Source organism: Mustela nigripes, chromosome 14, assembly GCF_022355385.1.
Source record: "Mustela nigripes isolate SB6536 chromosome 14, MUSNIG.SB6536, whole genome shotgun sequence".
Lineage (NCBI taxonomy): Eukaryota > Metazoa > Chordata > Mammalia > Carnivora > Mustelidae > Mustela > Mustela nigripes.
The window spans coordinates 53770047-53797705 of record NC_081570.1 but is presented as its reverse complement, the minus strand read 5'-3'; the positions used below and the strand labels follow the sequence as shown (position 1 = coordinate 53797705).

At 39.9% G+C, this 27659-nt stretch overlaps 1 protein-coding gene across 5 annotated transcripts in view; it reads right to left on the bottom strand.

Moving 5' to 3' along the window:
- PDE4B (phosphodiesterase 4B) overlaps positions 1-27179 on the bottom strand; it is a 551888-nt gene extending 524709 nt beyond the window's left edge. The window contains exons 1-2 of one of the 5 annotated variants that reach the window (XM_059375021.1): positions 26927-27078; positions 19992-20144 (exon numbers count right to left, since the gene is read on the bottom strand). The gene's annotated coding sequence lies outside the window, so the exon portion shown is untranslated. Of the gene's footprint in view, positions 1-19991; positions 20145-26330; positions 26519-26926; positions 27079-27161 lie in introns of those variants that run through there. The other 4 variants (XM_059375018.1, XM_059375023.1, XM_059375022.1 and 1 more) reach the window with 4 other exon arrangements.
- Positions 27180-27659: the final 480 nt, after the last annotated feature.

Here is a 27659-nt window from a genome sequence, read left to right as displayed (position 1 = left end):
AGTCAGAGGAAATGCGGCAAAAGGTCAGACCTTAGGAAGGAAGCAGAAGATGCCAAACCAGCAGACGGCTAAGGGCTGAGATCAGGGATGAGTCAATTCAGCTGTTGTTGAGGCCAAAAGAAGGCTCTCCTTTGAGCAACAAAGAGGGTTAACAATTCTCTACTAAAATGAAATGGGCTACACTTAATTCTTCACTAAAACCTAAATAATTAGGTATATTATTTTAGTCTGTGCAATAGTCCTGTTTTTTTGCTTGCTTAGCCTTACGTTTCCCCCCTACTTTCCTTATTTCTTTTCTGAATCTGTTTTAATTTTATGTCATTTTTTTAACTTAATGTAACACAACAGCAGCTTTCAAGGTGTCCCAGGTAGACAAAATATTTTTTTCTAACTTAATTGAGATGTAAATACACGTAATAATTGCATATTACAAATGGAAAATCAAAACCATTTTATTGGGGCGCCTGGGTGGCTCAGTGGGTTAAGCTGCTGCCTTCGGCTCAGGTCATGATCTCAGGGTCCTGGGATCGAGTCCCGCATCGGACTCTCTGCTCAGCAGGGAGCCTGCTTCCCTCTCTCTCTCTCTCTCTGCCTGCCTCTCTGCCCACTTGTGATCTCTCTGTGTCAAATAAATAAATAAAATCTTTAAAAAAAAAAAAGCATTTTATTATCGTAAATACTATGATTCTTTGTATTACTAGTAGCTACCCTTTGCCAAAATTTTTTTAACATTATGTCATGTCTTCTGGTGGGTGACAGTTATTCCTCACAATATCCACAAGAGGAATTATTAGTACCAAACAATGAGGAAATGGAAGCTAAAAGAGGTTAAAATTTTTACCAGGATCCTAGAACTAATAAATGGCAAGGTTGAGATTTAAACCTGCCATGTGTCTGATTCCCAACTCTATGCTGTTAATTACTATACTAAGCTAAATTTTATTTAAAAGATCCTTATTTAAATAGGACTCACATAAAATGGGTCATTTGTCTAATGAACATCTGTCAAAGCACTGTGATAGTAAGTATTCTTCTAGGTGCCCCTGGGGCAAAAGAAAAAGAACAGTATGACAGAGCCCAAGCCTTCCAGAAATCTATCTGAAGTTAGGGCTGAGGACACAGTCCATGAACTAAAACTGAAATTGTCCAAAGATATATGTAGGCCTTGAGTTTGTGTCCTTGAGATATCACTGCCCAGCAATGGGACTCCAAGCCAGTTAGGTCTCCTGTGTGAAATGGAGGTCGTGAGGGTGTGAGCTTTACACGGGGCTCTGAAGATAAGATGAGACAACACAGACCAGCGTTTCTCAGCCTAAGGTGATTTCCTCCCCCTTCCTCACCCCAGAGGATATTTGGCAATGTCTAGAAGCATTTTTGGTTGTTCCAACTGGAGATAGGTGGGGAAGAGTGCCATTGGAAGAGGCCAGGATGCTGTTAAACATCCTGTAATGGACAGGACAATCCCCCTTCCCAAAAACAGTTGTCTGGTTCGAAATGTCAACAAGATTGAGGTCAAGAAATCCTAATGTAGTAACGACATATAATAGGCCTTCAGTATTAACTCTTATTCTATATACATGAAAAGGTGGTACTGTATGTACTTCAGTTGCAAAAAAAAAATTTTTTTTTGATTACAAAAAAAAGGAAGAATTTGGAAACATAACCCTTAAAGACAAAGACTTACAAGGCCATGTAATAGGAAATAGAAGAGGCTGTTGGAGTCAGGTGGCTCTAGTTTGATCCCAGCCCTGTGTGAGGTTGAGTAAATGACTCAATGTATGAATCTCTCTGTTTCCTCATCTTTAAAATAAAATGTACCTACTTCTCTTTTTCCTTTTTCAAGAAGATTGAATGAGGTCACTTATGCACCTGGAATATAATAAAACTCTCAATAATTATTTTTAAAATTTTAGCATAGTGAATCTTATGCAGGGCCTAGAAAAATACAGACTTCGGACTGGTGAAAAGAAAACAAAAATCACCTCTTGTTATACAAAACTAAGTCAATTACTTAATTTGGCCAAGACTTACTGCTTTATAATAATGCCTCTATCACAAGGGTATAGTAAAAATGAAATGAAAACATTTTAAAGCACTGAGTAAGGTGTTTGACCCATGGGGAGTACTCAATAAACAGTAGTTGCCTTTGCTCACAGAGACAAAAAAACAAGGTGTGGGGGGCACCTGGGTGGCTCAGTCATTAAGCATCTGCCTCTTGTTCAGGTCATGATCCCAGGATCCTGCAATCCAGCCCCTGTGGCGGGTTTCCTGCTCAGTGGGAAGCCCACTTGTTCTTCTCCCTCTAACCCTCTCCCCTCCTCTACTTGTGCTGTCTCTCTCTCTCAAATAAGTAGAATTAAGAAAGAAAGAAAGAAAGAAAGAAAGAAAGAAAGAAAGAAAGAAAGAAAGAAAGAAAGAAAGAAAAGAAAAAATAAGGTTTTTATAAAGGTACTAGGGTTGAAATAAATAATAAAATTGCCTTTGCTAGAGCAGAAAATCTAGACATTGGAGGATAGGACTACCCCGTCATTTATAAACACTCCACCTTGGAGGAGCCCTCTAACTGCATCTGAAAGGAAAGTTACATATGCATCTCTCTCACCTCCCACCTGCTTTGGACAAGCATCCTTCTTTGGGCCTAGGAATGTCACTATGACTTATTGAGGCCGAAAGAGAGTGCAGCTCTTGGCTGCAGTTACTGGAAGAATAAAAATTGAATTCTTCAACTACAAATTTAACTGCATTTTATGAGCACCAAAATGATCCACAGCGGTAACTATTCATAAATGAGCTAAGGGCAAGGCATGATAGAAGACAGTTACTATTCTGTCTCTAAAAAATGATCCTTGATGAGGTTTATGACTGTCTCTGAAAATCACTGTCAGGGAGTAATACCTAAGATGAAATTACTTATTCAGTTATTGACCACCAAGCTGAGGCAAATTACCTAAAAGTATAATAAATGCTATTTCAGAAAATACAGTTGAAATTTCAATGAAAATAAGAAATTATCATAAACCATCCAACTCCAAGGTATCAATGTTAAGGCTTTTTAAAAATATCCTGTACTATAGGCTTAAGATAATTTTGCAACCAAATGAAGGCAGTGTTTAGGTATCATTACTCTAATATTTAAAGTATGAATGATATGTCCATATATAAATGAAACACGAATATTACACATACAACTTTGCTCATCTAAATGGCTTAATGACTGCATTTTCCATTTGAAATGACACATTTGCTGCCATTTGGCCAAGTTGATTATCTTATGGCAAGTCTATAGGGTGTCTTTGATGCAGTTTCTGAATTCATTTTCCATTTTTATATGCCAAATATCTACCCACATACCACACAACATGTTCAAAAACAATTTTCCTTTCTGTTATAAGCCGTACATATTCTAAAGGCCTGACCTATCAAGAAATGAGCTACTTCCTCCTTCCCTTTATGGGAAAAGAGAATAACAACAGAATACTGGAAGCCTTCACCTGGCTATGTATCCCTCCAAACATAAATCAGCCACAACTAAAGAGGTTCTAGCTTACAAGACACATATAGAAACCAGAAACACAACCTTTTGTATTTTGCCTACATACATTTCCAATGTCATTCAATGCTATTTATTCACTTTCCTAAAATATGACATTTGCAAGTCTCACCATACCAGGACCCCAAAAATGTCAGAGGTCTTCCACTGCTCTTAAGATAAAGAACATTCTCCTTTCCAGCAATCACACTGCTGGGTATTTACCCTAAAGATACACATGGAGTGATCCGAAGGGGAACGTTTATAGCAGCAATGTCCACAATAACCAAACTATGGAAAGAACCTAGATGTCCATTAACAGATGAATGGATAAAGAAGATGTGGTATATATATACAATGTGGTACTATGCAGCTATCAAAAGAAATGAAATCTTGCCATTTGCGACGATGTGGATGGAACTAGAGGGAATTATGCTGAGTGAAATCAGTCAATTGACTCTGACTGAAGTCAATCAGAGAAAGACAATTATCATATGATCTCTCTGATATGAGGAATTTGAGAGGCAAAGTGGGAGGTTGAGGGGGTAGGGAAGGAAAAAATGAAACAAGATGGGATCGGGAGGGAGACAAACCTTAAGAGACTCTTAATCTCACAAAACAAACAGAGGGTTGCCAGAGGGAGGGGGGTACAGAGAGGGTGGTTGGGTTATGGACATTGGGGAGGGTATGTGCTATGGTGAGTGCTGTGAAGTGTGTAAGCCTGATGATTCACAGACCTGTACCCCTGGGGCAAATAATACATTATGTGTTTATTAAAAATTAAAAATATAAATAAATAAATAGATAGATAGAACATGCTCCTTACACTCCCATTTAAGACCCACTCAAAATTCACAGCCTGTCCTCCACTCACCTTGCAAACACGTCCTCCCCTCTCTCTCTACTATGTGGACAATGTTCTCAACCATTGCCTTACTCTACCGTATGCTGTTTGCCGTCAAACCTTTGTGTTCTTGGATCTGCTTGGTGAACCCTCCCTTTGCTCTCCACTAAGAGCCCAAAGCCCACACTTATAGTTCCCCTATTTATTGCCCCAAGGCCACCCAGTCTATAGGACTACATAAGGATCATACAGTTTGAGTTCCCAAGGCCCCATGATCAAAGTACCCAAACTGTGCTACCTGCAAAGCATCCAGCCACTTAGGGAAAGAAATGACTAGGATCTCTGGGAAGGTGAAAGGGTTTAAGACAGAGTTCACAAGACCTCCCAAGACTCCAGGGCAGTAACTACTCATTCCCTGACAAATACCTTCTCCTAATATCCATTAAAAAGCTTCTCCAGCCTCCCTGTTCATAGCCATCCTACTTGGGCAGCCTCTTTCTCTCTCACAGGAAACCACAGCACATTATAAAGTTCTTCAGGGGAAAAAAAAATTAATTAATTAAATAAAATTTTAAAAAAATTATAAAGTTCTTCAGGGTCCCTAGTAGTCAAAGAGAACAAATCAAAACCAACAAAGAAATCATTTTCCTCCTCACATCCATGAAAGACCTACAAAACCCAGAATCAGAGGGATGTGAGGAAATGATCATTGTGATGAATGGTTGGTAGAAGTTAAAATTGGGTATAACCTTTATGAAAGGCAATTTGATGGCAGAAAATCTTTATAATGTCTATTTTCCCTAACTCAACGAATTACAGACATTTATGTAAAGATGTTTATTAAAGCATTGTTTAAATGTAAAAACTAAAATGGAAGCAATTTAACATTCATCGTTGGAGAAAAGATTTATTAATAGAATACTACGCAGTCATTCATAAAAATACTAGAAATCTGGGGCGCCTGTGGCTCAGTGGGTTAAAGCCTCTGCCTTCGGCTCAGAGCATGGTCTCAGGGTCCTGGGATCAAGCCCCATGTCGGGCTCTCTGCTCAGTGGGGAGCCTGCTTCCTCCTCTCTCTCTCTGCCTGCCTCTCTGCCTACTTGTGATCTCTGTCAAATAAATAAAATCTTTTAAAAAAAATATTAGAAATCTATACATTTCACTCAAATTTGACCAAATATATCCAGTTACAGAATAGCACTTACACTATGAATGGGAATCTATATAGGTGGACAAATGGGAAAATACTTTCCACTGCTTTTAGGCATGGCTCGCTGATGCACCTGCAAAAGATTGCCTGAACATAAACATGGTACTTCTTATGTTTTGACCACCTCCAAGTTCAGGTAAGTCTTCTGGCACATGTGCTACTATTAAAGGTAAAAGATCCCCAGGGATTCTTACCATTCTGTCTTGAGAAAATTTAAGTTCTTCCTTACTTTATAAATAGGGACACAGTAGAAGAGTCAGAGACTATATCTCTTTATTGATACTAACAGAAATTGTAAAACAATATGTCACGATGTGAAAACTAGGTTTAAAAAGATGAGAAACTTTTACAGGGTTCACCCAGATGGCTCAACATATAACTATCATGTACATTTTCCACAGTTTTATAGATGAAATCTGATGCCTCTTAAAATTGATAGTATCCTACCATTGTTCTCAGTGAGGCAGTGGTTGTCACGACCAGCACATTCATGAAAACTTGCAGAATGAGTGTTAGTTTGGTGGGAAGAAAACCCAAGAAATGATAATGAACACTCCCAACATCTAGAAATCCTATGCTTGTGAGGAAGGGATAGAAGCAGTGGAGAACCAAGAATTTTTAACATTCCTGGAGCAGAAATCACAAAGCAGGCTCACTTGACAGGATCGCTAAGCATCTTTTCAGGGCCAGCACTATTGGATTCAGAAGATGGGGCACATGGGTGGCTCAGTTGGTTAAGTGTTCAGTGGCTCTTTGTTTTGGCTCAGGTCATGATGTCATGGGTCATGATCTCATGGATCAAGAGTTCAAGGCCCATGTTCAGCTCCACAATCAGTGGGGCATCTACTTGAAGATTCCCTCCCTCTGCTCCTTCCGGCACTCATGCTCACTCTCTCTCCCTCTCGCTCTCTCCCTCTAAAATAAAAAAATAAGTCTTTTAAAAAAGGGATTCAGAAGAGATAAGTTCTAAATATGAATAAGTTCTCAAAATAACTTATTCAATTTATTTTAGTAGGTTTTCTTTTTTGTGCATTCACAGAAATACATGATATCTTTTAATTAAATCTAAACATATTCTTTCCATCAGAATAAAATCAATATTCTAAGAGATAATAAAACATTTTTCATAATTTTATTGTAAGTATATTTTTCTTAGTGATACATAAAATAATGGTATATCTTATAACAGAAAGCATATTAGATTAGATGAAATATGATAACTGAAGTTCCAGAAAGAGAAAACCAAGTGAAAGAATTCACAATATTTCATCCAAAACTCTTTGATCCTGGCTCTATATTTTTATTCATATACACAAGTGTCAACAGAATGTTTTTTTACATAGCCAAGTCATGACTATCCCTAGCCAATGGCTATTATAAGATAATATGAATTTAATATGCATCCTGGTTTGAAATGTTAAATTATTATGGGAAAGTGACTTTTTATAAAAAATTTTTATTCAAGTGCAATCAACACAGAGTGTTATATTAGATTTGGGTATACAATGTAATGCTTCAACAATGCTATACATTACTCAGTGCGCAATATAAGTGTACTCTTATTCCCATTCACCTGTTTCACCCATCTCCCCACCTACCACTTCTCCGGTAACCACCAATTTGTTCTCTGTACTTAAAGGTGTGTTTTTTTATTTGTCTTTTTTTTCTTTGTTCATTTGTTTTGTTTCTTAAATTCCCCATAAGTGAAATCATATGGCATTCATCTTTCTCTGGCTGACTTATTTCACTTAGCATTATACCCTCTAGATCCATCCATGATTTTGCACATGGCAAGACCTCGTTCATTTTTATGGCTGAATAATATTCTATTGTAAAAAATGTATTCCACATCTTCTTTATCCATTCATCTATGGAGGGACACTTGGGATGCTTCCACATCTTGGCTATTGTAAATAATGCTGCAGTAAACATAGGGGTGCGTATATAATTCTTATTTAGTGTTTTTTCATATTCTTTGGGTAAATACCCAGTAATAGAATTACTGGATCATATGGTAATTCTATTTTTAATTTTTTGAGGGACCTCCATACTGCTTTCCATAGTGGTTGGGCCAATATACATTCTCACCAACAGTGTACCAGGGTTCATTTTTCCCCACATCCTGAACAACACTTGTTATTTCTTATGGTTTTGATTTTAGCCATTCTGAAAAGTATGAAGTGATAACTCATTGTGATTTTAATTGATATTTCCCTGATGATTAGTGGTGTTGAGTGTCTTTTCAAGTGTCTGTTGGCCATCTGTGTGTCTTATTTGGAAAAATGTCTATTCAGGTCCTCTCCCCACTTTTAATTGGATTATTTGGGGGTTGTCTGATGTTGAGTTACATAAGTTCTTTATATGTTTTGAACAGTAACCCCTTAGCAGATATTTCATTTGCGAATATCTTCTCCCATTCAGTAGGTTGCCTTTTTGTTTTGGTGATAGTTTTCTTTGCTGTGCAAAAGCTTTTTATTTTGGCACAGTTCCAACAGTTTGATTGGAAATTGACTTTAAAACTGATAAAATTCATCATAGAAGAATAATACCTAGAACTGAAGGACAAGTGTCCAGAAAGAAAAGACCCATTGAGTTCCTACACACAATTAATTAGAGATAACCTACACCATAACACATCATCTTGAAATTTCAAAATTCCAAGTGTAATAAGATGTTGCTAAAAGCTTCAGATTGGGGGGCAGGAAGCATATTTGAATGATCAAGATCAGGATAGCAGCAGACTTCTCAATAGCTAACACTACAGCAAGACAATGAAACATGCCATTAAAATGCTGAGAGCTAATGACGTCCAACAAGAATTCTACATCCAGGAAAATTATCCACCAGGTGTAAAACAAAATAAAAACATTCTCAGGTATAAAACATCTCAAAATTTTTAACTTCAACACACTCTTTCTTAGGAAGATACTGGAGGACATGCTCCACCCATCAAAACAAGAGACTAAATCAAGAAAGGGCAAAAAGCTATAGAAATCAGGAAACAAGGGATCCAATATAGGAAGAGGTTTAAAAAAATTAAAAAATTTTAAAAATCTGCAGAATGATTGTACTGCAGACACAATTAGCTGCCCGCCAAAGCTCATTTCTTTTCTCTGGACACTCAGCAAAGACATTATCTCGGTCTCTCCTGCAGCTTGGTTTGGACACAAGACTGTGTTCTCAACAAAGATATGTAGGTGGGAGGGGTGTCAGCCATGCCCAGCACCACCTCCATGCTCTGACTGAAAGCAGTGGACAACTTTGGAACTCATCTACTGAAAACAGTACTGCCTCTAACCAGGGCCCGTGAGTGACTTCAGGAAGCAGAGCAGTACCCCGCCCCACCCCCCTGAATAATGGGTCACCCTCCCAGCTCACGTGAAACAGTTCAGTAGAGTGACATGAAAGGGAAATAGATTTCTGCGGCATTTGAAAGATTATAGATGTGAGGGCTACTTGTTACCTCAGCCCACAGTGACCCTAGTTTGCATGGGAAAGCATGATTCCAAAATGACAACAGTGAGCAAATGTATGCACAGCTTGAGGATGCATGTGGCTAGTAAAAAGATGAAATGTATAGACTGTCTGATGAAACTAAATATACTGAGAAAGTATTTACAGTTGAGATGCAGCATTTGTGGATGAAATAGGAAGAGGGGCTTTAAAAGCTCTGAAAAATAAAATAATTAAAGCACCTAGGACATAAGAAGGAAATAAAAATACTTACAAGGAAATGGAATCATAGTATACCAAAGGATTCAGCTGTGAGGGAGAATTCCAGTCTTAGCACTTTGAAAATTAAATTGAGGAAGCAAAGTAAGTGAGCATGTTTGTGGGTGTGTGTGTGTGTGTGTGTGTGTGTGTGTGTGCAAATATGTGTTAGAATCCATAGCAGGAAACAGGTAAAGAAGAAAACTAAAAAGCAAGAGTTAGCAGCCTACACATCTTGTTTGCACAACTTGGAGGTGAACATGAAGGAACAGTAAACTCTTTGAAAGAAATGCCTCTAGAAAGTCGGAATCCGAGATGAAGAAGGAGGCAACAGAGGACTGCTGCTCTTAGATGACATATCAAACTGTAAATCTGCAGTCTGATAAATTTGCAAACATTTGTTGCTTTCTTGAATGAACATGAATATCAGATTTGTTCACTTTTGGCTGAATTGTAACTTCTCAGAATGATAACACTAGTTATCTCACATTTAGTTGGAAGCTCTAATTGGCTGCCTTCTCTGCTTCTGGTTACTTTAAAAAGATATAATTATATAGTTTGGTGGACAAAATCTTTCAAAATAAAGGATCCAGAAGGAAGAAAATATAAATGGCTGTGAAACTATGACTTGGTCCAATCCTCTCATTTTCCAGATGAGGAAGCTGCAAGCCTTCTGGGAAACTGCCATCTTCTTCAACCAAAGTAAACACCAAGCTTTCAAGGTGTGCAGTGGAGGAAGAGTCTGCATTTTGAAAATGGCAGCTGGACATCTAGCAGTATTTGGCAGCCACAGCTCCCCAGTCCCCACCATAATCTCCAAAATGTCTCTCGAGAATTTCCTACTCTCCAGTGATTACTCCTATTGCTACTACCACACTGGTTTGGGCTAGAGGGAGGGAAGTCTTCCCTCTACAACTCTTGCTGAAATTTGACCACCTTTTTTGTTTTCAAAAGACAGCTAAAACTATTAAACAAGACTTCCCAAAGATTTGAGGAGAGAGAGAGAAAAATCTGGATAATCAGATTTACACACTGTCCTTAACAGGCCACGTAGTTCCACCTTAGCTACTATCTCCTTAGCATAAACCACCAATGAGTTCACACCTAAGCACTATCTTCAACAAGTCACCCAAGAGCTCCTTGTGCTCACTTCCAGTGTTCATGGCTAGTTTCCTGGTTGATGACCCATCACCTAAGACTGACTTGAAGGACGAGCAGGACTCTGCCCTCAGAGATGTGATTTTGCCCTATGACCTCAACTGGTCAGCTAAGCCCCTTAAGTCTAGAACGCACAAAGAGGAGAAAGAGATAGATGGCTTCAAGGAGGTTGCTCTGCACAAAGAAACTAAATAACTTTCCCAGTCACATGGATAAATTAGCGGCAAACCTAAGACAGGAACCTTGCCCCCTGGCTCAAAGTCAAAGGCTCTTAATACCATATAATGTGATTCACTTTTACTAGTGACTAGCAAATAGAAGGCACGGCAGTGATGTTAGAAATAAGGAACAGCTGCCTATCCCAAATTATCTTTCAAGGAATATCCTTCTGGGACCAAGAGGATAACAAAAACCTTTACTGAAGATACTACAAAAATCTCTTTGGAAGATTTTTATTTTGAAGATTTCTATGAGTTGAGCAGAACCTCATTATTTTCAAGATGTAGCCACTGGAAGTTCAATTCTAAGTTTTAATCAGAGTTCACATTTTAATCAGAGCTTTCCCATTTCCCTAACCACTTAAGAGACCCAAAGGACTTCTTGGATTTGTGTAAAATCTATTACTACATTGCAGTACTCAACAAATCACCTCTCTTTGAAATTCTTTCTATACATTCTCTTCCCCCTCACATTGAGCTCTACCTTTGATATTTTGATGCAAGAACGGAAGAATGTTTTGCTATCTTGCTCTCCTTTGGGAAAAACTGACATTGAGGATCATGGTAAAAATCCCTAGTGAGGATACTCTCTTTTTGAAATGCTCACCCATCATCTTATTTACACATTAATAATACTATTTATAGAATTTATATAACACCTTTCAGAGAAAAAAAAAATGCACTTCACATCCATTATTTCATTTACCTTTGTACCATCCTTCTGAAGTGTGGTGAGAACAGTTGCCTCACCCTATTTTAATGGAAAAAAATTAACAGAGAAGATCCATTATCCTTCTTGATGTGGATAAACAGCTTCTAAGTAGAGTGCCTACATCAATTGGAGAATAAACCTTCAATTACAGGATATTTCTGTCAATATCCTGAATGAGAACAGCAAAGCAGAAATGCTGGAATTCAGCCAATTTTATTCTTTTTAAAATAAATATCTGCTCTTGGGTATTTTTCATATATACCATTAAAATTTTTAGGACAAAAAATAGCCAAAATATGTAAATGTAAATTAAAACAAAAAATAAACCATAGTATTTCATGAATGGCTGCACTAGTATGTAATACTGTCACTGTCACGATTTCTTAGAATTTCACACTTGTGTATGTCATTATTCATTACAAAAAAATATGATGACTTTTTGCCCATGATTAGTTCAATACCAATGACCATCAAGATATACTTTAAGTTTTATGTATCAGTCAGCTATCTTGACACAAAGTGGCAACTGAAATAAAAATTTTAAATGACTGTAACTTAAGAGGTATTTAAGGTAATAATAATTAGTAACTGTCTTTAAACTGTTAAAATTTAAGAGATCTCCAGAGTATGCATTTATGATATGACACTACAAATAGAACTTTTTTTTTTAGATTTTTTATTTATTTATTTGACACAGAGAGATCACAGGTAGGCAGAGAGGCAGGCAGAGGAAGAGGGGGAAGCTGGCTCCCTGCTGAGCAAAGAGCCTGATATGGGGCTCCATTCCAGGACCCTGAGATCATGACCTGAGCTGAAGACAGAGGCTTAACCCTCTGAGCCACCCAGGTGCCCTACAAATAGGATTTTTAAAGCTGGGAAATATGCTTCATACAATGACAGTGATGGTTGGCTACCCAGTATCTATTCTCCCCTTCTTTCTTAATAGAACAGAATCCTGATGTTTGGAGAAGTACCAACTTTCCCTTATTTTTTTAAAACAGGATTAAATGTACTTTTATTCTTAACACATGGAACATATAAAGATTTTATACTGAATACATGATATTCGTTTAACGAGAGGAAAAGGAGGAATTTACATGAAGTTTTTTTCTTCTTTTTAAACTGCATTATTTTGAAATACAAATGTGGATTTTTGACACTGAAAAATCTTTGAACTTGTGTTTCTTCTTTTTCATTGTGTTTTCTTTCTTTTTTCTCTATACTGGTAACTAATTTCTAAATCAATCCATATACAACCATTTCCATACCTTGATACATGAAGCAAACTTGTGACCTCCCAAAATAGAGCATGGTTTTATATGTACAGGAATGTGTACATCACCCTCCTTTTTTGGTCTTTGTGGGGTTTTTTTGTTTGTATTTTTTTTCTTTTTTTATGAAAAAAAAAAAAAAAAAAAACCTCCTGTAGTTAGGGAGACCAATTGACATAGTTCTGGTCAATAAGATATCGGTAGAAGTAACCAGATGCATCTTCCTGGGAGCTTTCACTTTCCTTATAAAAAAGAGTTGATGGCTGGTTTGTGCCTTGCCTTTTGTCCAGCCCCTTCTTCCCGCCTGCGGTCCAGCTGCCATTCCTGGATGCTCACTAACTGTCTTTCCACCAAGAAAAGGAGAACCATGCACCAATGACAATGGAGTCAAAAGCAAGAAGGAGCCTAAATCCTTGATAACCCCATTGTGCAGTGGCCCCAGCCTCAGGCAGTCTCCTTCCAGATACTGCATGTAAAACAACCAAGCACACACACAAACCACCCCCCTTACTTCCAGTACTGCATGTCAAATTTTCAGTTACTCTCACATGGATGCATGTCTAACTGAAAAAATCAACACAAATACATCCTAATTGAATTTTTTCTCTCATTATATGACTTATATGCAAAAAATTAATTCCCTGCCTTTAAACCAAATGGAGAGTGTGCAAATGCTATGTCACACACAAAAAAATTATCGCCCATCTTCTATATCCACATACCACTAAAAAGCCATCCTTCTTTAATCTTTAAAGTCCTTCTTTTAAAGTATTTCAGTCATATGAAAGTGTGAGGTCAGAAGAAATCTGCTGGAAACAAACTTAGACTAAACAGTAAAGTGGGCAACCCACTCCACTATACATTTTTGTCTATAAATCAAATGAGGAAAACATTTTTTCAAGGCTCATTGGTATTCTTCAGCTCTATGCCCATCTTACCAAAGATTACAGTAAAGTGGGAGGTGTGACTCACAGAAATAGTTTTCCTCATATAAATTTCACCCATTGAATGAAATTTGAAATATTCTTTAAGCAATATAAGACAGAGACAGTTTTCTGCGATTCTTCATGCTATGAACAATAAAATAAAAATGTTACAAATTATCCAAAATTTTCACACCCAAGCTTCCTCAGAATGAGAATATTTGTACAAACTAGCCTAAATTTTGTGCCCAATATCAGTAATTACAAAAGTCTATAAACACTAATTTTATCCTTCAAAAATGCAAAATGCAAAGTCTTAATAATTACCTTACATATTCAGTTGGGAATGTGTTTGGCTCAGAGTAACAGAAAACCTAATAAATACTGGAAGAAACAGGGGTTTTATTTTTTCTCATGGAATAATAAGGCTGGAGGTAAGCAGTACAGGGCTGTAGATTTACTCTAAGAGATCATCAAGGATCCAAGCTACATCTATTTTTCTGCTTCATCATCCTAAGTGTCTGGTTTTATTTCTCATGCTTGAAAGATGGTGCTCACCTCAAAACAGGGCATCCACGCTCTAACGAGAAAGAAGGGATAAGGGCCGAGGAGAAGTACCTTCTCTTTAAGAAGCTTTCCCTTTTGTTAGAGAAGGAAAGCATTCCCCAGGAATCTCCATCTAATCTTTGGGCCACTCTTAGTTTTAAGGGAGACTGAAAGGTGAATGATTTGCCTTCCAACCTGCATAGCACAGGAAGAATAAAAAGAAAAGGGGAAAAGGAGGATGAATGAACAACCTACAGTATCATTGCACCTCCAGACCAATTAAATCTAGTGCCAAAAACATTGGTGTCATCACCACGGCCATGGTCACCATCAGCACTAAAGTGCTTATTCCCCAATTGTGTTGTATTGTACCCACATAGTTAGGGAGTCCTAACCCAACCATGACCTCCCTGATTAATGCAGATTTCTGACCATATCAAGGTCTTATAATAATTTCAAACTTAAAAATTAGTTCCCTGGAGAACTTTCTTATGACTAATCCTTAATTATAGGGATCTATCAAAAAATTCCCCTAATGTGTCACATAACAACTACTAAAATTTCATTAAATCATAATGCTGGAAAGATTACCATGCTTCAGCATCTTAATTTATACCTTAAGGCTGACACAGGGGATGTCACCTACCCACTTAGTGGCACAACAAAAACGACCTTTAGGTCTTGTGATTCCCAGCACCCAATTATTCAATTACTAAGGAGCAACCCTGAAAACAATAGTCCTTTCAATATTTTAAAATACATAAAAGCACTAAAAAATAAAAACTGTTACTGTATTATTTCTTTGTGTACAACCTTCCTGGCTTTCTGCACTGAGGTTTTTCACTCTAGTATACAACAGGGCACTTCAAATCATTTCCGAGTCTTATTTCCTTTCCGGGGCCCCGTACAAGTCACAGAGAATTATATAGGAGCTTCCTTTAAGTAGACACAAAAACAGGTTCCTTAAAACTAATTTAAGTTCAACAATTTTGCAAATGCTAGCCTCACTCACTCGTTGAATGCAGAGTTGTTTATCATTCTACGCTCTCAGATTATTGTGATCCATTCTGTAAGAAACACATGGATGTGGTTTTCTTCTCCCCCTCAAACAGTACCCAGTAAATACATCAAATGGCACTAAAATGCTTTCTTCTTTGAACCCCTAACATCTCATGTGGGTGAAATTTGGTTTAAATGACTACCAGAACAGCCTTCCTAGAGCAAAGGAGGATTATCTCCAAAGGGCAACGTTTCCCCACACAGTAAGGGGTGACAGCAGACGGGAGCAGATGAAGGATCTTTCCAAGGAATCTTGAGGTGTGTGTGTATGTGTGTGTAGGAGGAGAAAGCAAGTGCTGTGGGCTCAGTTGCCTGTTTGTATTTCCCACAGTCTGCTTTAACACCTGCTGGTCGTATTGTGTCCTTCTCACCTACTGGCTCTCTAGAACTTCCAGAAAAACAAATCCCCCCAGCATACCAGTGTGCTGTACCCAGGACAACCGCCAGATCCACGAGCTCTGAAGGCTAAGTCTGCCTGTAAAATGAGGCATTATCCTTATGTCTTCTCCCCAGCAAAGACCAGCCACAGATATCAGATGGTACAAGACAAAAAAACACAGTATCTAGCAGACTTACCTAGGAGTTCACAAACCCTCAATACCACATGCAAATTTTTGAGTTTGTGTTCAATTTTCTGGATATTCATTCCATATGATTATCAGATTTTCAAACATGCCTATTTTTTTAAAGAGTACCATGATGCCATCCCAACTTATTTCATATTTTTTCTCCTCATTAGAAAAAGGAATGAGAAATCGTGCATCAGTATATAATTTCACTTTTCTCCTTTTCACAATTAAGTATCTACACCAGGGGTGAGGTGCCTGGGTGGCTCAGTCTTAAGTGTCTGCCTTTGGCTCAGATCCTGATCCCAGAGTTCTGGGATCCAGCCCTGTGTCAGGCTCCTTGCTCAGCATGAAGCCTGCTTCTACCCCTCCCACTCCCCCTGCTTGTGTTCCCTCTCTCGCTCTCTCGCTCTCTCTCTCTCTCAAATAAATAATAAATTTAAAAAAAAAAAAAAAAAAACAAAATTAGGAAATATTATGAATTCAAAATAAATAAGCCCTGCCGTTATGGAACTGAAGGAACTTAGGTTCCCTTACTTGCAAGGTATCGGGTTTCCTTAACTATAAAACAATACAGCTGAAATAGGTTATCTCTAAATTCACTTTCAGTTCTGAAAATGCCAGTATTCTATGAGTCAGCACTGTGGTGTAAACCAGGACAGCCAAAGACAGAATCCTGGTATCTTTTCCTTAATCCATTCTAAATATCACCAAGTTGCTTGTGCAAATAATGTCATTTGTTTTCTCTACGGTTTAAAGTATCCATTTGATAAAGGATTTTTTTTTAGTATTGCCCAGAGATAGCAAATGAAAAAAGGCACTCATATTTTTCAAAGGCGATAAAACAACTTGGAGAAAATATGTTCATAGAGACTATATCACATACATAGATTTTTGTCTTAGATCCCACTGACAACACTGACTTAATGTTTAATTATCCAAGTACAGTTAATATTAATTAACCTAATTTGAATTTAACTTAACTTAAGCAAATTTAAGGGGAGGCTTGGTCTATGTCTCCCTCATAGATGCATTACAGGAAAACACAGTCAAATGAGTATTTTCAACTATATCAGTGGATAACATGGCTAATGAGTCAACCTGGTATTTTTAAAAGACATATACTTGTGGTCCACACAAGATGGCAGACACTCACCTCTCCCAGCCTCTCTCCACTTAGCACAACTAGAAACACTGGAAATAACACAGGAGGCAATCAAAGGAGGACTCCAAACACTAAAAAGAGGAGGTGGGTTGGTTAGTCACCCCAGATCAGAGGGACAACAGAGCAGTGGGATGCCTTAGGAACTCCTGATCCCACTGAAGGTTATCCAGGCCCAGAGTCTCCCAACTGCAACTTGGCAGTGGTTAATGTAGGTGGATTTATTCCTCCCCTGCATCTAACTGGGGGTCCAGCCAACAACAGCAGATGGCCTCACAGCACTGGCAGGGGGAATCCCACCACAACAAGCTCTGGGCTGGGGAGAGTTTTTATCCCTGCAAGCCAAAAAAAAAATCCCTTCCCGCACTCAGACCACTGGCAGGCACGGCCTGGGGAGGCTCCTTCCACCCCCCTCCGGTGGGATCAGCAGGGTTCAGTGGGCCCAGAAGCACCTGATAAACCAAACAGACTAATAAAACAGCCAGCAAAGCCCCTGGAAATCAAATTGTCACTGAAACCACAGCCCACAAATGTAATCCAGGACCTCTGTGCTAAACCTAAACAGAGTGACTGTCTGCTAAAACACAAGATGCAAACAAGACTTGAGCCTAACATGCCGGCCGGCACATCCAGGATATATCGGGATATATCACAGGATGTATCAGGTTATATCACAATGTGAATGAGGAAAGTCAATCAACTGACACCAGTGCTAAAATGAATCAGATATTCATAGGTATTTGGTAAGAATTTTAAACCATCCTTATAAAAAGGCTTCAACAAGCAAATTCAGATTCTCTGGAAATAAATGAAAAAAATATATAGAAAATCTCGGGGGCATCTGGGTGGTTCAGTGGGTTAAAGCCTCTTCCTTCGGCTCAGGTCATGATCTCAGGGTCCTGGAATCGAGCCCCACATCGGGGTCTCTGCTCAGCGGGGAGCCTGCTTCCTCCTCTCTCTCTGCCTGCCTCTCTGTCTACTTGTGATCTCTGTCTGTCAAATAAATAAATAAAATCTTAAAAAAAAGAAAATCTCAACAAAGATGTATAAGTTCTTTAAAAAAAAATAGCAATGGCAATTGCAGAACAAAAAATAAAACATTCAATGGCTGTTATAATAGAGGTGACAGAGGATAGAATCAGTGAACTTGAGAAAAGCACAATGAATTTATCAAATCTGAAGAACAGAAAGAAAGTAAACAAACAAACAAAAAAACATATATAGAACCTCAGAGTCCTGTGGGACAGTAAGAAAAAAGCCAATCTTCACATCATTAGAGAACCAGAAGGAGAGACTCCTGAGTGGCTCAGTCGCCATTCAGATGCCAAGGCTCTGCCTTGGGCTCAGGTCATGATCCCAGGGTCCTGGGATCAAGTCCCACATCAGGTTCCTTGCTCAGTGGGGAGCCTGCTTCTCCCTCTGCCTGCCCCCCCCCCCGTCAACAAATAAATAAATAAATAAAATTAGGGGAAAAAAGGAAAATCAGAAGGAAATGAGAAAGACAATAGAGCTGAAAGGGTATTTGAAAAAAAAATTCCAGAAAACTTCCCAAATTTGGTGGAAAGACAAAAGCATATTGATTTAAGAAGCTAATCAAACCCAAAGAAAACAAACCCAAAGAAATCCATGCTAAGACACACCATTACTAAACTTCCAAAAACTGAAGATTAAAGAAAAAAAATCATAAAACCAACCCGAGAGAGGGAAAAAGCTCATTGCCTTTAGTGGGACATCAATTCAAATGACAATGATTTTCTCATCAGATACCATTGAAGCCTGAAGGAAGGGCACATTTTCCAAGTGCTAAAAGAAAAGAACTGTCAACCACAAATTCCTTCTCAGTATCAGTTGCCTAAATCATTTCATATCCAATGATTGAAACAAACAAACAAAAATAGTGTCTTATATTCAAAACAACAGCATATACAATGAAGCAAATATAAAGAGATATAAATATATATAGCAAGAACCAACACAACCACTGAGAAAATTCTACAAAGAGATATACTCTAAAACACTATAAATGAATCAAAAATAGAATCCTATAAAACATTCAAGTAACTCAGAGGTAGGCAAGAAAAGAGAAATAAAGGAAAAAGAACAAACAGAAACAGTAAAGTGGCAGACAAACTCTAACGTAACACAGAAAACCGAATCATTCATACATTGCTGGTAGGAATGTAAAATGGTACACCCACTCTGGAAAATAGTTTGGCAATTTCTTATCCAACTACACATGCCATTATCATAGGACTCAACCATCACACCATTGGGCATTTATCCCAGAGAAATGAAAACTCACATTCACACGAAACCCATACACAAATGTGCAGAGCAACCTTAGTCATAACAGCCCCAAACTGGAAAAAGTGCAAATGTCCTTCCACGATGAAGGGAATACTGCACAGCAATAAAAAGGAACAATGACTGATAACACACAACTTGGATGAATCTCTGGAAAATTACATTGCGTGAGAAGAGAAACAATCTTTAAGGCCATATTGTCTATGATTCCATGTATTTTTTATTATCATTTTTGAAATGACAAAACTATAGAGGTGGAGAACAGATTAGTGGTGGTTAGGGGTTAGAAATGGGGCCAGGGAGTGAGAGGGAGGCAGCGGTAGTTCTAAAGGGGACAGCATAAGGGATCCTTGTGGTGACAGGAAAGTTCTGCACCCTGACTGTGGTTATATAGGAACCTACCCATGAGATAAATCTGCAGGGAACTAAATGAAACAAGATGGGATCAGGAGGAAGACAAACCATAAGAGATTCTTAATCTCAGGAAACAAACTGAGGGTTGCTGGGGTAGTGGGTGCGGTTAGATAGGATGGCTGGGTTATGGACATTGGGGAGGGTATGTGCTGTTGCGAGTGCCGTGAATTGTGTAAGACTGATGATTCACAGACCTGTACCCCTGAGGCAAATGATACATTAAGACGATACTGAATTCCAAGTTCCTAAGGGCAAGGACCACATTCTTTGAGATTCCCATGGCTTATAGCACATTAGCTTTGAAACTGAAGGTATAATTATTTGTTGGGTAAATGAATAAATAATATTGATAAACTTTGGTCACCTGGGTGGCTCAGTCATCAAACATCTGCCTTCAGCTCAGGTCCGGATCCCAGGATCCTAGGATTGAGCCCCGCATCAGGCTCCCTACTCAGTGGGAAGCCTGCTTCTTCCTCTCCCACTCCCCCTGCTTGTATTCCTTCTCTCGTCTCTGTCTCTGTCAAATAAATAAATAAAATCTTTTAAAATTTTAAAAAATATTAATAAACTGTATTTGCATAGAAAAAATAAACTGCACGGAACTAAACACACACATTCAAAGGAGTGCAACACAGGGGAAATCTGAGTAAGATCTCTAGATTCTGGGGCACCTGGGTGGCTCAGTGCATTGAGTCTCTGACTTCGGCTCAGGTCATGATCTCAGGGTCCTAGGATAGAGCCCCATGTTGGGCTCTCTGCTCAGTGGGGAACCTGCTTCCCCTCTCTCTCTGCCTGTCTCTCAGCCTACTTGGGATCTCTCATTCTGTCAAATAAATAGATAAAATATTTTTTTAAAAAAAGATCTATAGATTCTGTTGATGTCAATGTCCTAGTTCTGCGATTGTATCACGGTTTTTCAAAATGTTACTCTTGGGAAAAATGAAGTGATGGGTACACAGGATCTCTCTGCATATCTCCTACAACTGCATATTAATCCATAACCAGCTCAAAAGTTTAGAATCAATTTTTAATATTGGGGTGAAAGTTGTGGGGAAGCAGGTTTTTCACATAGTCTCAAAGTTAGAAAGACAAAATGGGAAAGTTGGTAGGTATTCCCCTTTCAGGTGGTCTCAATCAGTAAAGGGACAAACAGACATTCCTGCTGTGACATAACAGGAAGTACACGTCACCCAAGTAGGAGTGTTCATGCCAAAAATGGTTAACCTGAACCGCACCAAGTGAGTAAGCCACTAGACAAACCCAGACTGCGAGACACTCTGTAAGACATCTTTCTTGGACTCAACACAAATGTTAATGTTATAGGAAAGAAAGAGAGGAAAAGAGAGAGGAAGGGGGAGGGAGGGTAAGGAGAGAGAAAGGCTAGTATAATTAAATTTTTCTTTAAATAATGTGAAAAAATGAATAAAAATAAAAATAGGGTGAAAAGATTGTTGGGGGGGCGGCTGAGAAAATGATTTTAAAAAGAGTCGGTACTCAAAGTGGATACAGTCACAGATGGAGGTCGTATTCCACTAGCATGGCCAGCTGAGCGAATGTGGACCCAACTCCCTCTTGCTACAAACACACGGATACTAAGATTTTTTAAAGACCAGTATAATTGAATACATTAAATAAACTTGAAGAGAAAAAAAAAAGATAAATTGCAGCTATCAGAACAGAAAGGAAAAAAATATCAGAATAGCAGGCACGTACATTGGCCCCACAGCTATCCTAAAAGACACAAAGCTTAGACAAGGACATTAATGCTGTGAGGGTGGAGATTTCATGTGTGTGTAGGGACAAGCCACTTGGTTTGGAGTCTGTGAACGGAAGGTAACTAGAGCCAAGACCTTTGCCTAAAGGAGAACTCTGAAGATGTAGACCCCTTAGTTTAAGGACTAGAAGCCTGGTTGAGGAAGTAGAAAGAAAATTTGTCTCTTCCTGGGGCTCTAGATGGAAAGCAAAAAAGAATTTTTTGGATTAAATCCCTAACCAACCCCCTCCCCCCACCACACACACAGCTAGAATGTAGATCACCTGCACCGTGCAGGAATCTCACGCCAGGAAATGAATGTAAAAGCTGATCCTCTCCATGCTCACTAGACAACATGGTGACCATTTTGCAATACATACAAATATTGAATCATTATGTTGTACACCTGAATATATAATGTTACATGTCAATTACACTTCAACAAAAATTTTTTTTTTAAGGCTGACCCCTGACCAGTAAAACTCCTGAGCTATTCCGCAAAGACAAACACAGAATCACTCTAAGGGGAACATTCAAAAACGGGGAAAAAAACTACTACAGGAAAAAGAAAAACAAACAAAAGTAAAAACCTGGCTGAAGACGAGCTCATAATCCCAGTAACAAACCACATGAGGAAAAGATCCATTTATAGTGGATATGTAGCTTTGGAAGAATCAGCAGAATTTCAAGAAAGAGAATGATCTGAGACTGTAACATAGTACAGGTATGATTATTAAAAAGATGGGGCACCTGGGTGGCTCAGTGGGCTACGCCTCTGCCTTTCAGCTCAAGTCATGGTCTCAGGGTCCTGGGATCAAGCCCCCACTGGGCTCTCTGCTCAGCAGGTAGCCTGCTTCCCACTCTCCCTCTGCCTGCCTCTCTGCCTACTTGTGACCTCTCTCTCTCTGTCATATAAATAAATAAAATCTTTAAAAAAAGATAAAATAAGGACAAAATTCATAACAAAATGATAGAAAACCTAAGGGAAAAAAAAACAAGTAGATATGAAAAGGTATCAATTAGCACTCTAGAAAAGAAACAATAAATCATAGCTTAATGGAACTATAACTTAAATAAAAGATAAGGTATGAGTGAAGAAGAATTGGTTAGCTGGAAAACAGTCCTGAAGAATTACCCCAATGACTCTTAAAAGTATTTTCTAACTGGAAAAAAATATATAAATATACACACACACACACACACACACACACACACACACACATAGGTAATAGACATGAGGGATGAAACAAGAAGGTCCAACATATATCTAGTAAGAATTACAGAGGAAAGAATAGAGGCAAGATAATATATGATGAGACATGTCACAAATTTGTAATAATTCAAGAAATACAAGGGTTACCTGATTAGATCATGAGAAGACCCAAGAAGAAAAGGTAGAAACAAACCCACATCTGGGCATACAATAATAAAACTGCAGAACACCAAAGACAAAGAGGAATATTAAAAGCAACCAAGAAACAATCTTATTTGATTATTAACAGAGGCTGGAAGACAATATACTCAAAGTGGTAAGAAAAATAATTGTCAATAGAATTCTGCTCCCAGATAATCTATTATTCAAGTATTAGGTTAAAATACAGTTTCAAACAAACAAAATAGATGAAGAGATCTTCATCATTTGCATATGCTTGCCAAAAAAAACTACCTCCCTAAGAAGGAATTTGCATCCAGATAGAAGGAAAGAGACGCAAGAAGATCCAGTGAGCACAGAAAACGTGGGTACGTTTAAATAAACATTGACTATGAAAACAACCCAACAACAACAACAAAATTCATTTCCATAAAATGACAGTGCATGTGAAAAATGTGGTGGAACTATTATACCACAAAATATTATGAAATACAGATTATGATCAGAATTATAACTTAATAAGACCCTTATATTATGCAAGAAGAAAGTAGATTTTTTATATTTCTATTTTTATTAACATATAATGTATTATTTGCTCCAGGGGTGCAGGTCTGTGAATCGTCAGGCTTACACACTTCACAGCACTCACCATATCACATACCCTCCCCAATGAAGAAAGTAGATATTTTGATTCATTTCATCTGTTAAGACAAAAATCTGAATGTTAAAAACAAAACATGCCTATTGAAAGAACAGAAATGGGATATATAATTTTGAAATCACTAGACAGAAAAGAGACTAAAAACACTGCAGATCCAATAAAAGGGAAGAATGAGAAAACAAGGAGGAACAGAAGGGCAGCAGAGATATGGAAATGCCTTCCAATGAGAAGTGGCACTATATTTTAAAAGATAAAAGATTAAAACTGGCAAAATGAATGTGCATGGAGATGATGTTATAGGCTGGCCTCTCCAAGAAAGCCCACTCTGAGATGAAGTTGGGTATGCAATTTTATCAAGAACCGCCTTGCTATCAACATCTGAGAATGAAGAAGGAAGGAGAAAGAGGAAATGTCAAGCTGCAGTGCAAGTCCCGTAGGGAGTTCCAGAGCTAGATGGTCCTACAGAGTTTTCTGGAGTTGGGCTGAGATGACCAGGTCTTTATACTCCCACATGGGTCAGCCACTGGGTGTGAACTGCCTGGGAAAAAGACATGATCTTGGACAAAGATGCTTTCTACAACTCAAGCAATCCCCTTCAAGGACCTTTGCAGGCTCTGTTGACAAGGCTCCGAAGAAGCTGGAGCACCAATCTCTTCCTTGAAGAGGGACTCAGCACATCAATGTCTGCCATATTACCATGAGGTGAAGCCAAACAACCAGTGCCCAAAGAAACCCAAATGTCAGGTAACCAACTACATCCTCACACCTTCTACAAACTCTGCTTCTCAGATTTTTCTGGAAAGCGCAATGGATTTTTATGCCATAATAATGAAAGGTAAATCCAAATTACTAACTCCTAAATCTTTCTCACTCAAGCCTACATCATGTACCTCTTACTCCCTAACCAAAGTAAGCCAAATAAGATACTAAGAGCAACATGAGATTCTTTATTCCTTCATAATTTTAGATCTTCAATTTATAAACCAAAATGAAAATATCGTTTCTGTGTCTAATATTTTTATGAAACATGAATCCTTACTTATGGATACCATCATTATTAAATAGCTATCTCCAGACAGGGAAAGGACACCAAGATCAGAAAACCATGTATGATTAATTTCTTAATCCTCAAACCGAAACCAATACTATTCAAAAGCAATTAGCAGGCTCAAGTACCCTTTAGAGAAATTTAAGATAATTCATCTTTGCAAAATATGTCAAATCAGAAATTAGAGCGGATTGGCTGAGGAAAAAAAACAAACTACGTAAGTAGACAAAATGCAAGACTGTTTAGCTCACAATCATAATGAGGAATATAGAGAGAAGATACATATGCACATAGCCTCAATGTGTCAATCATGCCATCTCAACAATTCTAGTCTATTTAACAATTTTACCTATTTTTTTGTAGTTGGCATGTTGTTGTTTAAAAAGAGAAAGAACAGAAACAGCCAGCAAACATGTTACTCGCCAAGTCCTTGCAAGTATTGATTGGAAGAGTTGGTCAAACCACTGTGATGCTTAAGACACATGTTGGTAGTAAGGGGGTTTCTCTATTGGGATACCAGAAACCAAAAGAGGTGTCCTCAGAAGCAAGTGTGACTGAATTTTCTTTTACCTGAACTGAAATCATTTGCCTTATCTACCTTCTTGTCAATTCGGGTACAGATATATTCCAGACCCCTGCCTATACCTCAGGCCTAGGTAAAAACACTTTGAAGCTCCCTAATTGTTTTTGTTTTTATGAAAATTATTGGCATAACAACAAGCTTTTAGCAAAAGGAAAGAACTGTACATGGATAATGCATCAGTACTTTTTCTTTTAATGTAATGTGACTTTTATTCCTACAGTGCAGCCCTAGGCTTTCAAATAGCTGGAAATCTCTGAATTTAAAAGATGGATGTGATTCAAAGAACACATATAGATCATACAGATCTAAGACACAGAATGCATAGATTTACCATTTCTGTTTAACAGCACCATGTACATGTGATGTAAACATAATGTAAATGCAATATAATTTTAGGTGAGAATCTCAAAGTATTTCTTAAAAATTACCCCAGGCCTGTGTGTATATAATATATATGTATATTATACTATATATAATACATTATATGTTATTTACATACAAATATTTTCATCTTTAAAATGAACCACAATGTAATTAAGAGCTATTCCTCTGTGCTCTCTTCTTTTTACTTGCTTTAAATTTATTGACTACAGGGGGTCTGTATTTTAAGTACTGCACATGGTGGGCTGATCTACGGGAAAAGGGCAGGAAGGAAGCAAAAGAGGGATATGGAAGAGGAGGGAGAGCAGGAAGGATAAGGAGGATAACTCCCCCACCCCCATCCACACACACACTTGTAGCTCAGAAATGGCCAGGCCTTGAATACATCCCAGCACCCCTTCCCAAACATGAGACAGGGCTTCCCAAAAGTTCCTGGCAGAGCCTGCCTTAGGCTATGGTTTAGCTGCTCCGCACCCAGACATCGAGACGCACAGGACCATCCTGGGGACGCAGCCCCAGCAAACTCTTGGTACTTCAGGCTCCCCACCCTCGCCCGCCGCCCGAAGTCAATCACTGAGCAATGCGCGCCAGTCCACCCACTCCTGGGCGAATTCTTCTGCCCTTCTCCATCCTCCCTTAGCTCGCTCTCTCTGGCTCAGGGGTTACCAGGAGGTTCAAGGGCGGAGGCAGAGGCAGAGAAGGAGGGAGCGAAGAAGAAGGGCCGGTTGGCGGATTTCCTCCAAGGGACACCAACGACGCCCTCAAGGCGACCACCCTGGCGCGGCCCCAAACCCTCTTTGCCTCCCATCGGCCCACAGCACCCCATACTCTCCATTTCAGCTTCGCTGTTTGATGAAGTAAGGGAAGGAGGAAAACAAGCCCGCAGCCTCCGGGGCAGCCCTTACCTCCGGCTGCCCTCGCGGAAGCCGCCTTCCTCCTGTCCGAGCGCTTCTGGTGCACCGCCGCGGCTCCGCCCGCCTGGGCTCGTCTGTGCCCTGCGCTCCCTGGGGCACGAGAGCCGGCGGGGGACGTCCGCGCGCCTCTCCCGCGCAGCCCAGCCGGCGACAAGCAGCCCGCAGCCGCGGAGGCGGGGCCGGGAGCCCCGGAAAGGGGCGCACGATCCGGGGGCGGCCGCTGAGCGCGCGCGCGCGGACGGGCCGGCCACCGGGCGTGGAAGACCCCGGCCGGGGCGGTGCAGACGGCCGCGAAGCACCCAAGCTCGCGCCGCCTCCGCTGCCCCCCCCCAAGCCCCCTCTCTGTACCCCCACTAGTCCACCCTCCCCCCTGGGAGACCGCTCGCCGGTGGCACTTGTTCTGCCGCGCTGCGCTCTTCCGCCCGGTGCGGGGAATAACAATGTGATCATATTGCTCGGACTAGATGCTAGTAGTAGGTTGTAACTGCTGAGGCCACCACCTGTCAATTCTAGGAGCAAGGCGCACGGTCCCCAGCGGGCTGGCCTTTCCCCGATACCCTACCCGTTTCTTTTCCTCCCCCACCTACCTCGCCGACCTCCCGCAGTACTCTGCTGCACGATACTAAGGGAGTTTTGCAAAATAACCCTCACTACCAGCCAGGAGCTCACCGCATCTCCCTTCCCACTAGAGCTGAAGGATTACGCACAGCCCTGCGTGCCTATCCAAAGCCGGATGCCGAAGATCCCGGTTTGAACCCCACACTCGCCATCCCCCCCCCCCGCCCCCATTCATAATCCCAGCGGCCGTCTGCCACTACATACCCTCCCCCTGCCGCCCGCGCTCGCTGCGATTCGCTGTCCCTGGAACGTGTCAGTCACTCTCTCTTCATCTGCCATGAATACAGTACTAGAAGCTCCGCAGCCACGGGTTGCACAAAAAGGGATGGGGAGGGGAGCACTCCGAGCTGGCGGGCTGGGGTCGGGAAGGAAGGCAAGGGAGCAAGGGGGGGGGGGGGGCAAATTACGTGGAAGGAGCCGGTATGAGGGTAAGAACCCGCAGCTCTCCTGTTGCACAAAGGAGCCCCAGAGTGGATAAACACAGTGCTACGGAAACAGTGGGTCAGCTCACCTCCAAGGAGGCACTCCGCCGAGGCACCCTAGGAGTGGGTTTCACAACTTGGGCATTTGCAATGATCTAGCAACAGGCTCCTGGGAGCCTGACTGCCCCAGTTTGACAGAGCACACTGGGTGGGGGCCTGCCCCTTGGAGGGGAGGGATTGGGGGGGGGGGGGGGGGGGGGGGAGGAGGCGGGAGATGAGG